This window comes from Eubalaena glacialis, chromosome 9, assembly GCF_028564815.1.
Source record: "Eubalaena glacialis isolate mEubGla1 chromosome 9, mEubGla1.1.hap2.+ XY, whole genome shotgun sequence".
NCBI lineage: Eukaryota > Metazoa > Chordata > Mammalia > Artiodactyla > Balaenidae > Eubalaena > Eubalaena glacialis.
The window spans coordinates 77479692-77495728 of record NC_083724.1 but is presented as its reverse complement, the minus strand read 5'-3'; positions in this window follow the sequence as shown (position 1 = coordinate 77495728).

Genomic DNA, 16037 nt, shown 5'->3' with positions numbered 1-16037 from the left:
AGGTATGGCTTTCAGTTTGATTTAATCCTGCTCCCTTTGCCTACCGACAGGTACGCAGAATGCATTAGCAAGAAAGATATCATAATTGAAATCAATACCGTGACTTTGAAGAGTGTTTCCATGATGAGTTCTGGTCCTGTGTATTTTATATGCTGCCATAACCATGTTGATGTAATGGATGAGACATTTCCATCAATTCAGTCCACACCACACACACACACACACACACACACACACACACACACACACACACAAGCACAATGCTTGGTAACATTCCTTTTACACAGAATTTATTGTTTAGCTCTTTGGCCTGCCAGTTGTTTGATTAGACTGAACCATTCAATACATAAAAAGAAGAGATGCACTTGTTCTTCCAGGTCAAAAATGTGATTCAGGCACCACAGTGAATGTTTTTTTGCTTTAATTATAAAGTGCTAATTCATATGTGCAAGTGAGCATACATTTCAATTTATGACGGCTATTTGCATAACATTTTTCCCTCTTGACTTCTAATCATTGTTGATTCTTGAAACCTTCATGGCCATCCTTGACTGCCCATATTTTCCTACAGTAATTCATTAGGTGAGCTTTTTCCAGCACTTTGCCGTTCTACCATGTCCCAATCCTTCAAACACAAACTTTGAAGTCTTGCAGGTGTGGAATGAAGTGGGGTGATGACCTCTCTGTGTCTTGTTTTCCTGTATAAAATGTCTGTATGAATTCTAAAGAAGGACCTGAAGACTGGATACCAGAGCCAGACAACCCACCGCTAAATTGTCTTCTGGGTTTTGGGAGTATCTCTACCAGCTAACATCCCAGCCCTGGTAGTGGAAGAGCAGCAATAGTGGCCACACTTAGTGTGTCCCTGACTTTCTTACAGCCAAACAACAATGAGGAGAATTTGGCATTTCCTGTAGAAGCAAGAGAATTTCTGCTTTTAAAATTCTCCATATTATTAAAAGCACAGTAGGGATGCACATTGGATCCCTCTGGTGTTCACATTTAACCTCTGGTTTTTAGAGTCTTGGAATGTGCCCTTGCTGTGTGGTTATAATTACGTTTTACAGACAAGTTAGGGAAATGAGCTGATTTGTCTCTATTTTGAGGTTATGTTTTTTAGTGTAGCACCAGATTGCCAAAACAGCATGGAAATATGCACACCATTGGCCCTGCTCTCAGAGAATGTATTTTCACTTATACGTAGACAATTATGACCTATAGTTTTTCTGATTATTTTACGTATTCAATAGCTATACTAGTTCCTTCCATCATTTTCTTAGTGTTCCCCAGAGATTCTGCTCTAGGGCTACATTTCTGTGCACTCCCAGTATGGGCTAATGGGATAGAAAATGAAGAAATGGGCCAGACACACTTGTAGTATCATCTTCATATCACCTTCAGGCAGAGTTGGAAAAGTCCCCAGAGGGACATTTTTGAAACACACTATAACATTTTTTTCTGGAAAAAATGGAATTCAATAGTTGAAATAAAACAGATTTTCTTTGGGAAGGTGGCAGAATCCTTTAGTGTATTTTCAAGTGTAGACGAGACTTTCTACAGATTGATGCAACATTCTTGGATAAAAGTGTTTCCAAGTGATTGGGCATGACTCCTGTTAATATCTGCAAGATTTCAACAACTGTCAGCTGTCACAAGAGTAGATATCCAAACAAAGGGAATGTCACAGTCCATCAGCAATTTTTAATCCATTTTGATTTTATGCATGCAAATATAAGGGAATCCTTAATCAAGAAGTTTATTTTATTTACTACTAAGAATACCAACATTGTTTTTAAACTTCTGTCTTTAGCTCTTGCTCTCTCTAACCTGACATTAAAATTGTATTCTCCTATCTAATATCTCAAAATTCTGTTGAGGTTAGGAAGAACATTTCTTTTTTATTTTTGTTCATTTCAGTTTTCTCTTCTGAATGTAAATGTCAAACATAATCTTTCTATCTCTCATAAGCACATTTTAAGTGTATACCTAATAGTAAAACTCTGTCCTTCCTTTTTAAATATAGACATTAAAGGTTGAATTAGGTAATATTGCATACTTAGAATGTAACTGATAATTACAAAATGCAAGCTAGAAGATATCCATCTTTTCCATTAAACACATTCACCTTACTGTGTTGGTAGTAAGATTTTTAAAAGCCATTTTCCAGAGGTAAATGAATCCAATACTACATAGATAATAAATACAAGCATACAATGCTTAAAATAAATGTTTAACTCTAGAAGATACTTATATTTGGTAATTCCTAGAGATATTTCTTTTTATTAAGTAACTGATAAGTGGCTGTTTCTAAACTGAGGTAACAATTTTGCCTTTATCAACAAACAGGAAAAAAGAGAATGATAAATATTTGTAACACAAATAGCCTCTGCTGCCTTTATACTGAAAAGAAAAACAAAGCAACAACAACAACAAAAAGCAGGACCCAAGAACAAAGAATGGATGTGTTTCTTAATAAGTCACTTTTATATCACTAGTTGCTATATAGATCCTCAGGAAACCAGGCAGAAGAAAGGCATGCTGATTCATTTCGTTTTTTGTGCTTATCTGTTTATTTTCTTGGAATTGTTTGATCACTCTGGCTTTTCATTTTCCGTATATTTATGGCTGTATGGACTATTTCTGAAGATTGGCTCGATATATCAAAATGCCATCTCTCCTGCCTTATTAAATTTCCTCCAGAGGTTCCTTGAAAAACTAAAAATAGAATTACCATATGACCCAGCAATCCCACTACTGGGCATATACCCAGAGAAAACCGTAATTCAAAAAGACACATGCACCCCAATGTTCATTGCAGCACTATTTACAATAGCCAGGTCATGGAAGCAACCTAACTGCCCATCGACAGACGAATGGATAAAGAAGTTGTGGTACATATATACAATGGAATGTTACTCAGCCATAAAAAGGAACGAAATTGAGTCATTTGTTGAGACGTGGATGGATCTAGAGACTGTCATACAGAGTGAAGTAAGTCAGAAAGAGAAAAACAAATATCGTATATTAACGCATGTATGTGGAACCTAGAAAAATGGTACAGATGAACCGGTTTGTGGGGCAGAAGTTGAGACACAGATGTAGAGAACAAACGTATGGACACCAAGTGGGGAAAACTGCGGTGGGGTGGGGATGGTGGTGTGCTGAATTGGGGAATTGGGCGATTGGGATTGACATGTATACAGTGATGTGTATAAAATTGATGACTGATTAAAAAAAAAAAAGAAATATTCACCATCATGATAAAATACCACTCCAATATTATTACTCTTCAGAGCAATGTTTATTTATGTTGAGTTGAATGTCCAATAAATGTAACTCAAGTATTAATTAACTAGATCCTGTGTTGAGCAGAATGAAAAAAAAAAGAAGAAGAATATTTTATGAAAAGTTAAAAGATGTGTTTTTGCACCCCCTGATTTGGTCTCACTGTCCTCAAAGTAGATTGCTTTTCTTAAAACTTGCACATATGTGAAATCAAGAGACTTCACCTTATAGTCATGGTGAAATCACCACAAAGAAAAGGCAACTCTTGAGACAAAACTCAAGGGCAAAAGAGAGAAGGAATCCTCCCAAAAAAAAAAAAAAAAAAAAAAATTTCCTCCAGAAAAACACAAGGATTCTTAAATAACTTCCCTTCCTCCTTTATTGAAGCTTCTCCAACAAATTGAACTCTCTAGGAACTTTCAGATAATGGGGATGACTAATGTTTATGCAGTTTCACAGGCTTATGTATTTTGGAGTATACAAGATCAGAATCTGTTGAAGTGGGTAAGTAATAACAGAAATGTATCTGCTATGCTTTGCTTAAAAATGTTGTTGCACAGGACAAAGCTTTGCATGCAGCATCAGATTCAGGTTGACCATAAAGAAAAATATTACAGAATGAATTTTAAGTCTCTATATTTGATTTACATAATTGTGAGCCTATGTGTGTGTACGTGTGTATGTTAAGAGGTAACACAAGACCTATCTAATTAAGTGTCCTCTGTGATTTGTGATAAACAACTCCTCAATAAACAAATTTCTTCACATTCCCATTGAAATTTATTTAGTTGAGTGCTGTCCAATAGACCTTTCTGCAGTGATAGAAATATTCTGTATTTGTGCTGTTCAGTGCAATAGCCACTAGCTACATGTGGCTTTTGCACATGGCATGTAGCTAGTGACTGAGGATCTGAATTTTTTAAATTTTATTTCATTTTAATTAAGTTATATTTAAATAGCCACTTGTAAAAGTGGCTCTTGCATTGGACAACACAGATCTAGCTGATATATGAATTCAACTTGACATGATTAAATCATTATTTTGTTCAGACTATACATGTAGCCAAGTACCTTCAGAGATCCAGAGCTAAAAGAGGATGCACAATTCTTTCCCTAAATCCAGTTCATGCACACATTGTGCATTAACAGAATGAAACTGGTTATATTGATAAAGGGAACATGCAGGAGGCCATATTAGATAGTAGTTCAGAGTATACACTTTAGAATATGACAAACTTGAGTTCAAATCCTGTCTCTCACCCCCATTTGCCATCTTATCTTAGAGAAAATATTTAAATTTCTTTGAGTCTCCATTTTCTAAGTTATAATTGGGGCTGATAATAATGAAATCATGTCTATACCGAGCTTATCACTCAACACAGAGAAGTAATGATGGTGATGACGATCCTGTTCATGATGGTGTTATCTTCATACATTCAGACTCATTTAATCCTCATATCACTTCTATTAAAAATACTATCTACACTCCCCAGATGGGAAAACTGAAGCTCAAAGTCATTTAAGGTCACTTAACTAATCCAAAATTTAAATTATAACTCTAATTCTAAAGTCCTGTTCTTTTCTTTCTACCAATTTACCTCTTTTTGTAGTAACCAATTAGACCTCAAGTTAAAAGTCTAAACTATTCATTCTCAACTACAAGTATGTCATCCAGAGGGTGATTGAAGTCACATTTAAGCATGAGAATACTAAGCAGGATCTTAACCTTGACCTTTAAAATAATATAAGAAAGAAAGCAAGAAAGGAAGAAAAGAGTAAAGCAAGCAAGCAAGAAAGAAGGGGGAGTAATTCTCCCTGAATCTATATTTGAGGAATATACATTTGCTACTTTCTGAAAGAAGGAATGGGGGGGTGGATGGCAGAGAGAAAGAGAGAATATGAATCACACAAATATGAGTGACTTGTCCCTAGGGTTCAAGCCCTGCCTGGCTCTGCCTACCTATTTCAAACACTAAATGCAAGAAAACAGTGATAGAATATGGGTTCCCACCTTTCAAAAAACATAATTCTGCCCACATCTGTTCATTGCCATCATTATGTCAGGCTTAGACTAGTCAAATCAGCAACATTTTCTTCCTTGGAGTAGGGGTAGGGAGACAAAAGCCTGACTGCAAGAGGGAACAACAAGTCCCTTCACCTATGTTTAACCATGGCAGAAAGACCTTGGAAATACACCTTCAAAATTATTCCACTACCTGAGTGGTAAACCCTTTGATAGGTGTTCCCTAGAGATGAGAGTGATTTATGTTATAACTCAGAGGCAGGAAATACAGTTGCCCTTAAACTAAAAAAAACCCCAAAAAACCAAAACAAACAACAACAACAAAACAAAAAACAGAGGTGGAATTGACATTTTCTTGGTAAATCCAAGTAATCTAGGTCATGATTACTAACTGGTAAGTAACTGAGCCCTGATGGACTATAGTAATTAATTGCAAGAGCTCATTGAGTAATCTATATTTGTGTAGTCCATGATTGGTAGACTAAATAAATAAATATTATATAATCTGCATATATTTGTCGCAGTTTTTTAAAAGTTTACAGATGTGGTTTAATTAAGAAGATAGAGATTGATTTTAAACAGGAAATTCAGAGTGCGTATGAAATTATGCATTTTCTCCATCACCAAGTGATAAATACAAGCAATGGCATCATGGGAGAATCCTCATCATTCAAAGTCTGGCATGAATAATAGAATTCTAGGCTGGAGCTCAGTTCCTGGCTCTACTATGGCCTTCCTGAGGCTTTCTGGGGATGACGCTCCTTTCTTGGTTATATGATACTTCCTCTTACATTTGGACATCCTGTCTAACTGGATAGGAGTCTCATGAAGAAATAAATTTAAGAAACATAACATTTGTCCTAACACCACAAAATATCCACAAAAACAATCAGTATCCAGAACACAGAGATGAGTACAACATTCGTAGAACTCTACCAATTTTATAGCTTTGATTCTCTTCTCTACTCAAATTTTACACAGGTGTGGAAGCTTGAATTCAGTTTTATTAAGCACACATATACAGTCCTTCCATTTAAAGTAATGTGGCTCTTTTTTTTAGAAGAGTTATACAAAACTTGCAGTTAATTATAATACCACAAAAACATTATTTACTGTAGCTCTCTCAGCTTATTAGCTCATATGAATAGCATCTATTATAAAGAAAACCAATATTTTTATTCTTTCAGCTAAAGTTTCCATGAATTAACATTATCCCATTAAACTGAAGGAATTCAAGGATAGAAAATAACACAATTCCCAATTACTCTATTGGGTTCTACTTTACAAATCTGTGGTCCAGGGGCTACTAAAGTATAGGGAAATTGTTCAAATGTTTGTCTTGAGCTTTGTTTATTTAAAATCTACTGATTCAATGCCTTAAGTCATTGAGAAACATGGCTGGAGATGTAGCCACCACCAAGAACCCAAAGCTATTAGAAACTGGGAAAACACTGAAATAACTGGGGCTTGAGTTTAATATAAAAATGTCAATGTGATTTACTTGTGGCATGAAGAACATGGATTTTTTCTGTCATTATAGGATGAAGAAAATTCATTTAGGATTTCGTTTTGTTTGATTAGAATAGCTTTAGAGTAAGCTCATTGGAAGTTCTTTTGAATTATTTATGCTTATAGCCCTAAAGCTAAGAAGATAAGTTGATGGAATTTTTTATTTTTGTGTGAGTAGTGTCACAGCTTGTCTTCCCATGATTATAAGCCTGGGAGGGTGAATCTGTTTTCTTATCAGTTGAAGTAAAATATAAATTACACCAAGAAAGGTGTTCATTTACTGAAATTTTTCCAGTTACTCATTAACCAAGCCATACCATTACATCATTTCACCATACTCCTGAAATGTTCTAGGACAGTTCTGATTTCCTGTAAATGTACTCTTTCAAAATGGGCAACTTATTAACTATGAACTTATACTTTAAGTTCCTCCAAGACAGAGATATCTTTATTTTTTCATCTTAGCTTAATGTTGACCCAGAATTCAAAAGTTTTATTAAACTGAACTATTACTAACAGTGATTTGATTTTTATACTTTAAAATAAATCCACAAGTCAGGACACAAAAATTCTTTGTAAGACCATCAGACAATAGACCCTGACTTTTAGTTCAGAAAATATGGCCACTACAACCAGAAAGTACCAGCAGGGTCATGAGACCAATTGCAGTATGAACAGAAATTCCCAAAGGAAACTGAAGCTAGGAGCTACTGGAAAGAGTTCTAAAGATTTATGTGCTCAGGACAGATGACTCCAACCAACAGAGTGAGACAGAAAGAATAATATGTACAATGAGTCTAACAGAATGTTTCCAGCACCAACACATGTATCACATATATCGGGCATTCAGTATATGTTTGATATATGAAAATATCTAATGTATTAAAAGTAAAGTCAGTATTCTCATAAAATGTTTAGAAGGTGGATAAATAAGATCCATGAGAGGACGCTTTAAAAAAAATCAGTATAGGGCTTCCCTGGTGGCACAGTTGTTGAGAATCCACCTGCCAATACAGGGGACACGGGTTCGATCCCTGGTCCAGTAAGATCCCTCCTGCCGCGGAGTAACTAAGCCCATTTGCCACAACTACTGAGCCTGTGCTCTAGAGCCCGTGAGCCATAACTACTGAGCCCACGTGCCACAACTACTGAAGCCCGCGTGCCTAGAGCCTGTGCTCCACAACAAGAGAAGCCACCCTGATGAGAAGTCCGCGTGCTGCAACAAAGAGTAGCCCCCACTCGCCGCAACTAGAGAAAGCCTGCGCACAGCAACGAAGACCCAACACAGCCAAAAATAAATAAATAAAATAAATAAATTTATTTAAAAAAAAATCAGTATAGAGCGTGGGGATTGGCAGCACAATTTCATAACGGCTTTCAAGTTTACATAAGCTTATTACAGAAATTTTTGCACTCTATGATAAATGGATTAGGAAGAAATATGGCATATGGAACACATCCATTTATCTCTACTCCTTCCTAAAACTTCATTAATTTAGCTATACAGGGGCAAACCCAGAAAGGACAAAGAAAATGAAAGACAAGATAACAGCAGAGAAGTGATGTCAATAAAATGGTGGGAAATGGAAAGTCGATGACCAAGTGCTAAGGACTTAGCAGAGCAGAGGAACAGAAAGCCTAAATACCTGCAGAAGGTGACACAGGTGTGAAGTGAGCTGATTCAAGGCTACCCAAATGCTCAGGAGTTATAAATATTGTGTGCCTGTGAATGGAATGAGTCTGAAAACTGGTGTATCATTTGAAATTCTGTACAAAAAGTATTTAGAAGCCCAGATCTCTTCACTCATCTAAAATAGACAGGAGCTTTATTCTCTATAGAAATTAAATTAGGAAAGCTCTCCAAAAAACCAGATACAATAAATGGAAGGGTAGGGACCATTCTGTACACAGGAAATGAGAATTAACTGTGAATCTCCCCCAAATTACACATGATTCTTTTCCCCTAGCCACCCACCACCAGAATTCTGCAATAAAAGGTGCATAATTCCAGTCTCCTCTTTTCTCATTCTTTCTGTGGAGAAATGGGTGCAATGAATAAGGAAGATCCACTGCCGCAAGATATATCATCATAAAATACTTTAAATGGACTTAACAAAATGTTATTTCCATCAAAATATTGAGTTGCATTTGATCCCCCCCGAGGAGCTGCTGTAGTAGAGGACTGTTATTTTTGGCTTTAAGGTTTATGGTAATTTTTAAAGTCAAATTGAAAATTCTAAACATAAAAGTCTCTTTTAATTGCATTTGGGATATAAATTGGCAATCATATATTTATAAACTCTAAACATTCTTAGGAACAACTGTAAGATTCTTACATTAGTTTTAACAAAAAGTAAGCCAGCAACAAAATAATGGACACTAGTCCAATATTTGGTATAAAAGGAGCTACATTCTGAGATGGGCTTGAAAACTAGATCCAATTGATAATATTCACTTAAGCCAAAAAGCAGACCTCACATTTCCAACCTACTTACTTGGGCCCCATGTGAACATAAGGAAAAGCCAAGTTTCATTTTAAAAAAAAACACTCTGAAGGGTTTTTTAAAAAAGGGTTTAAAAAAAACCCTGAAGTTTCTCCTTCAGTTCTTAAAATATTGGCAGACACTGAAAGTCTATTTTTGGAATTAAACATAACTAATTATTTTTAGGCATGTCACCAAAAGCTTATGTCTTCAGATTCAGCAGTTTCCAAAATTGGTTTCTGGACTTTTCTCTTGGGTCCCTATAGCTCATACTCCAGAGCTGAGATACATATATAAACTACAGATATGAGAACCTCCTTTAGGTTTTAATGAATCAGGATGAGGACTGAGAAAGAGAAAGATGGTTTAGAATGGAGGAGACCTTTTGTGTTTTTAGATATTGGAAGTGAGAGGAGAGAGTTTATTCTCCTAATGAGGAATTTATTGGTCGGATATATTGAAGACAAATGCCTCCTCATTACAAGAAATCAAGCAGGTCCTTAAGAAAGGAGTAAAATTTGAGAAAAGATTTTTAAGGCATTAATCAACTTGTCTGAAATCCTTATAAATCCTTTACAATTTATGTAAAGTAACTAAAAATTATGAAATTGGTATTTTAAGAATCCTAAAAAGTATTAGTCTTAATCTTGTTAACAGGCTGTGATTTTTCCAATTGACTATGTTTATAGTGGAAATTGCATTTGACATGAATTTCAGTGCTAACCTTAAAGTACCTTTTTTGAATAGTATTAATTTATAGATGATCATATTAAAAAGAACTGCATTTAGGTAGAGTGAAAATTTGTCATGAAAATGTGATGAATAACAAAAAGACACATGCACCCCAATGTTCACTGCAGCACTATTTACAATAGCTAGGTCATGGAAGCAACCTAAATGCCCATCGACAGACAAATGGATAAAGAAGATGTGGTACATATATACAATGGAAGATTACTCAGCCATAAAAAGCAATGAAACTGGATCATTTGTAGAGATGTGGATGGATCTAGAGACTGTCATACAGAGTGAAGTAAGGCAGAAAGAGAAAAACAAATATCATATATTAATGCATATATGTGGAACCTAGAAAAATGGTACAGATGAACCGGTTTGCAGGGCAGAAATTGAGACACAGATGCAGAAAACAAACGTATGGACACCAAGGGGCGAAAGGGGCAGGGTGGGGGGGGAGGGGGGTGGTGGGATGAATTGGGAGATTGGGATTGACATAAATACACTAATATGTATAAAATGGAAAACTAATAAGAACCTGCTGTTTAAATAAATAAATGAAATAAAATTCAAATATTAAAAAAAGTCATGAATAATAGCAAATATGTAAGGCATAGGACTTAAATCAGATTCTGTGATTAAACTTTAAATACACAAATTCTCCTGGGAACAGTTTCGTTTTAAGTAATGCAATTAACCTAAATAATACTTTGATGAAGAAAATGTCAATCCAGGTTCTGGAACTGAGGGATGGTCATTTAGTGTTACTCCCATATACTGGCCACTTGCAGTATGGCAGCTGTGACACATGACGGTGTAAGGAGAAATATAGCTAACAATTAACTTGAGAGCATGCTGGGAATAAGTGACCATGGAACTATAGTGCAAAAGATGATACAAAAACAGAGGAAAAGTATACATGCCAATCCAGTTGGAGAAAGAGCATTACTATTCCACAGTTTGTCTGGGCAGGTCTGTTTGTTATAGCACAAATGTAAAAACAATAAGCATTATTTATTTAGATAACTAATAATGAATTCTTTCCACAAAGAATTCCATAAAAGATTCAAAATGACTCACAGGAAATAAATACAATAAAATAAGGTGATGTGTGTGTGTGTGTGTGTGTGTGTGTGTGTGTTTGTGACATATATACAGAAATGTGTGTGTGTATATATATATATATATATATATATACACACAAAGATATAAATATAGATACATGTATAGATAGAGATGTGAGTGAAGTCTAGGAAAAATACAACTAAGTGAACAATAGTTGCTACAGTGCCATTGTAACCTGGCTTTGAATATCCTGGAAGCCAATATTAAAAGGTGTTCCGTGGAACACTAGTCCCTGGTGACATTCAGTGAATAAAAATGTTTGGTGTCAAAGAAGTTTTGAAAGGATTATATACACTCTGTGACCCTTTTTGGAGACTTGGAGTGCACACCAGAATAGTACAGGCTCTGATGAACCACAGGAAAAACATTTATGGATTTTTTTAGCCCATTATTTCCCAAATGCAGTGGTCACATAATCCCTTTTCCTATGTTTGCTTCTTTTTACACCCATTATATCCCCATGAAATAGTGTTGCACTGAATACTCTGGGATTCAGAAGCTGAGTGCTGTTTGCTTTCAGGAAGTTCATAACAAGTGTTCTAATTTATAATATTTTGTGATGCAGATGTATCTATTTGATGTATTCCATTAATGCTAATACTTTGTATGATATGGCATTTTTCCTAATTCTATTTATTATTTTGTTGTTGTCTTATTTTACAGTATATATTTCCTGAGAGTCAATTCACATTCTTTATGGAAACCTTAACTAATTGAGCAATGCTTATCACAGTTCAGTCCTTGACTTCTTGATTTTCCAAATCCTTCCAGGTATCATTCCAGGTTCCTCACTCTTTACATGACTCACTACCTTCCGCTCCTGTTTCCCCTCTTCAGAGCTTAAGCCAGAAGGGATACCCCTCTTTGTAACAGTCCATAAGAGGGGGCACTGCTAGTACTGTCATACTTCAGTGGCTGGAGTCCATCTATATGCTGCCTAAACCAAGTAGGTGCTTCCTTCCTTAACTCAATAAATTTTCTCCAGGGGGTTTATCACAAGAAAATAATATTTACCAACAATATCAAAGCATTGCTTAAAAGAATGAATATTAGAAAGAAACCAAAATTCCCCCCAAAATGGTTAAATAATGATACCTGAACACAATGAAATACTATGCTGTCATTTAAAACTGTCTTTTATAAGAATGCTTAATGTCACATAATTTTTTCACTGCATGATATTGGGTTGGCCTAAAAGATCATTCGGGTTTTTCCGTAAGATGTTACAGAAAAAACCCAAATAACCTTTTTGGCCAACCCAATATTATATAAAATATAGCCTCGATCATTATATATGGAAGGCTATACTTTTCTGGAATTTGAAGAATGGAATTATTTCCTGCTTTTTTGTTTCTCTAATTATCTGTAAATGTATTTAATTATTTATTGAGCCACTACTTGGTAGTACTGCAATATATACTAAGGTGATAGCAGTGGTCTAAAAAAAGCTCCCAACTTACAGAGTTTACATTCTAATACACAACAAACATGCACTATTTGTGCAATAAAAAATAACTAAGAATTATTTTAAATGAGTTTTCCCACCCTCTGTTTGTTTACTTGATGTTTAGATAGAGACTATTTGTCTGAGGAGTGTCTATTCCTGTAGATATTACAAGAATATTATCTTGTGCCATGACCTAAGCTTAGAGTAGAGAGCAATAGCTACCATTTTTGAGCATTTGCTTTGTGCCAGGCACTTTTCCTGTTTATCCCAACTGAGATTATCCCTATTATACAATTGTGAAAATAGAGGCTCACAAAAATTAGGTTACTTGCCCAAGATTATACACTAATGAATGAGGAAGTCACAGGAACAGAATCCGAGCCAGGGATTTCTGCATTGAAAGGCCCTCTTTTGTTTTGCTTCTAAACAATATATATGACTCTAAAGGAAATGATAGTGCAAAGCTTTTCTAGTGGAAAAAGTCAGAAGAAATATTGCAACCACCTCCAGGAGAGAATCACTACTCTAAAAACTAATAAGTGAGCTTTTGCTTCCCAGTCTTTTCAGTGGTTTTCAAAAAGTGATTAGCTGATAACCTTTCGCATCAAAATTTCCAGATATATTTGTTAAAAATATAGTTTGCTGGTTGTTACCTCAGACCAATTGAATCAAACTTTCAAAAGGGGTGTTATGGATTGAATTGTGTCCCCTCTCCCAAATTCATATGTTGAAATTCTAGTCCTCCGTACCTCAGAATATGTCCATCTCAGAAATGGGATCATTGCAGGTGTAATTAGTCAAGCTAAGATGAAGTCATATTGGAACAGAGTGGGCCATTAATCCAATATGAATGGTGTCCTAATAAAAAGGGGAAATGTGACGCGCACACAGGAAGAACACCACGTGAAAATGAAGGCAGTTGTCCACAAGCCAAGGAACGTGCAAAGCAGTAGAAGCTAGGAGGGAGATGGGGAACAGATTCTCTCTCACAGACTTCAGAAGGAGCCAACCCTGCCAACACCTTGATTTCGGACTTCCAGACTGCAAAATTGTGAGACAATAAATTTCTGTGTTTTAAGCCATTCACTTCAAGGTACTTAGCTACAGCAGCCCTAGTGCACTGAAATATGGGGGAAACTGCATTTAAAAAGAAGTATCCCAGATGATTCTGGTGAACACTCAAGTCTGAGAATCAATGAACTAGCATCAACTCATGAGATAGAGAGGTGGACCATAGGTGTTGCAGTAACTGCCGGGGCTTGTTTTATGGCTTTCTCTAATGTAGTGGGAGAATTTTGAGAGAGGAGAAAGAAGAGGAGCAGGAGGAGACTAGCAGAGAGGAAGAAGAGTAGAGGGTTGTGAGGGGAGGAGGTGCACAACATCAGAGGGCAATCTGGCTCTTGTGGCACAATTTCCTCTTAAGGAAAGAAAAAAAAAGACAACTGAGACTTTAGAATCTCAAAGATAGCAGTATGATTTGGAATTAAGGAGATAATAGGGAAAAAAACTCAAAACCTGAATCTTCCAGCCCAGTAGCTAAAGCTGGTAACCAGAGCAGAGTTCTTGCACGGTAATTTATTTATTTAAAAAATCATCTCTGTAGAATTACCTTATTATTTAAATACGTGGGAATCAATCCATTGTCTTTAACCAAAGTCACTTTGAATGACTTTCACTTTATTTTCTGATGTTTTATCATGGAAATTTTAAAATGCTGATATTATTCTGCATGCAGAAATTTGTAGTACAAAATAGATGCTTGGAGGATACTTATTTATTTTTCTATCACTTCTATCCTTTCTATATTAAATAGACCTATTGCAATTAAATTCAACTTCACAGAACAACTAAACTCACATGCAGATTTTTATCAAGAACATCTTGGACAATGTGAGTAATACCTTTGTAGACAGTATATTCTGACTAAATCCTGAATTTTTAGAAGTAATTGTATTTTTGAAGCCATATGTAAATGTTTGATTTTTCCATAAGAAAACCGTCTCTGCTTTGGTAAAGTCATTGCTGTAACCTCCATGACCTGGTTCTCTTTTATTCAAGAAGGATGCTACTCCAGATAAAGCCACTATGTTTCCTCTCAGAAACATAGAGTCTTACTTCTTCTCCCAAATTTGGAGGTCTTTTTTTTTCCTTCAAAAAGCAATAAAATTATAAAACTGAAAGGAAGTTTGAGAAGTCGGTGAGTCCAACTCAAACCTAGACACAAGCATTATCTTTTTGCTTAAAATAACTCTAGAGGAAAGGTTACCTATCTTAGTCACTGTTTTGCAGTTTAAAACTTTTACTGGCAGGAACTACAATAGCTTAAATACTTATTGCATCATATATCCCATAATAGCTCTGTGTTACTTGTGAAGGTAGAGCATTTTTCTTTTGGAGAGTGTGTTTTGTTGTCATTGTTGTTTGCTCACTTGTTTTCTAATTAGGTTTAATTTTACACAGGAGGTCTCTCTTTTTCCCTAAATTCAGTTTACCTGATACTTAAAATTGAATTTCAGCTCACACAAAATAATTGTGAAGGTCTTTACTTGGTTATCTTTATGTCTGTACTTTTGGAAGTCATAACTACATAACTATTACTATTATTGGTGTAATGTCAGTTTGAGAATAGGAAATTTATTTGGCATTTGTTAATTCAGATTAGCAGAAACAGATATTGATGTGGAGAAAGACTTTGATTTGAATTGTGATGAATTGTGAGAATTAAGCTGAATTACCTCAAAAGGAAGAAATTTAGCCCATCATCTTCCAAATTACTGAGCATATTGGAAAAAAATAGCCCTCAGATTTAATGACATGCATGCCTTCATCACGAAGCATTTATTAATTACCTATTATGTTCCAGGCAACGTACTAAGTAGGCAGTGGGAATAAAGATACATAACAATCTTGGAGCGATGTTGGATAAATAAGTAGGAGTTTGCAGTGTTGTGTAATATGAGATATGGTATGTGTACACACAGGGGTAGTGTTCTAAGAAAAATGGGCTTCACAGAGAAGCAGGATTGTATACGGTGACTTTTTTTCAAACTGTACATGGAAAAGAAATTATCCAGGATATCTTCATAATATTCTGAGAAAATTTTTCAATAAGGTTTTACTTTAATTACAACAAAGACAATTGCAAAAGTTTCACATCTTTTGGCAAAAGCTGAGCCATAGCACTTGTCAGGAAATCATTAAAGACATAGCAAAAGACATGACATTTAAGGTCCATTTTGTCTCTGAGATCCTATGAAACCATGAGACCATATACAGACATGATGACAAACTTGTCCTAAACTTTACTAAGCTGGACTTTGGAAATGCACCAAACAATAGGGTCATCAGTTTTCTTAGCTCCTATCTTCCAAGAGTATAAAGTGTCTCCTTCCAAGAGTATAATAGAAAAAAATAATGATTTTTATTGATA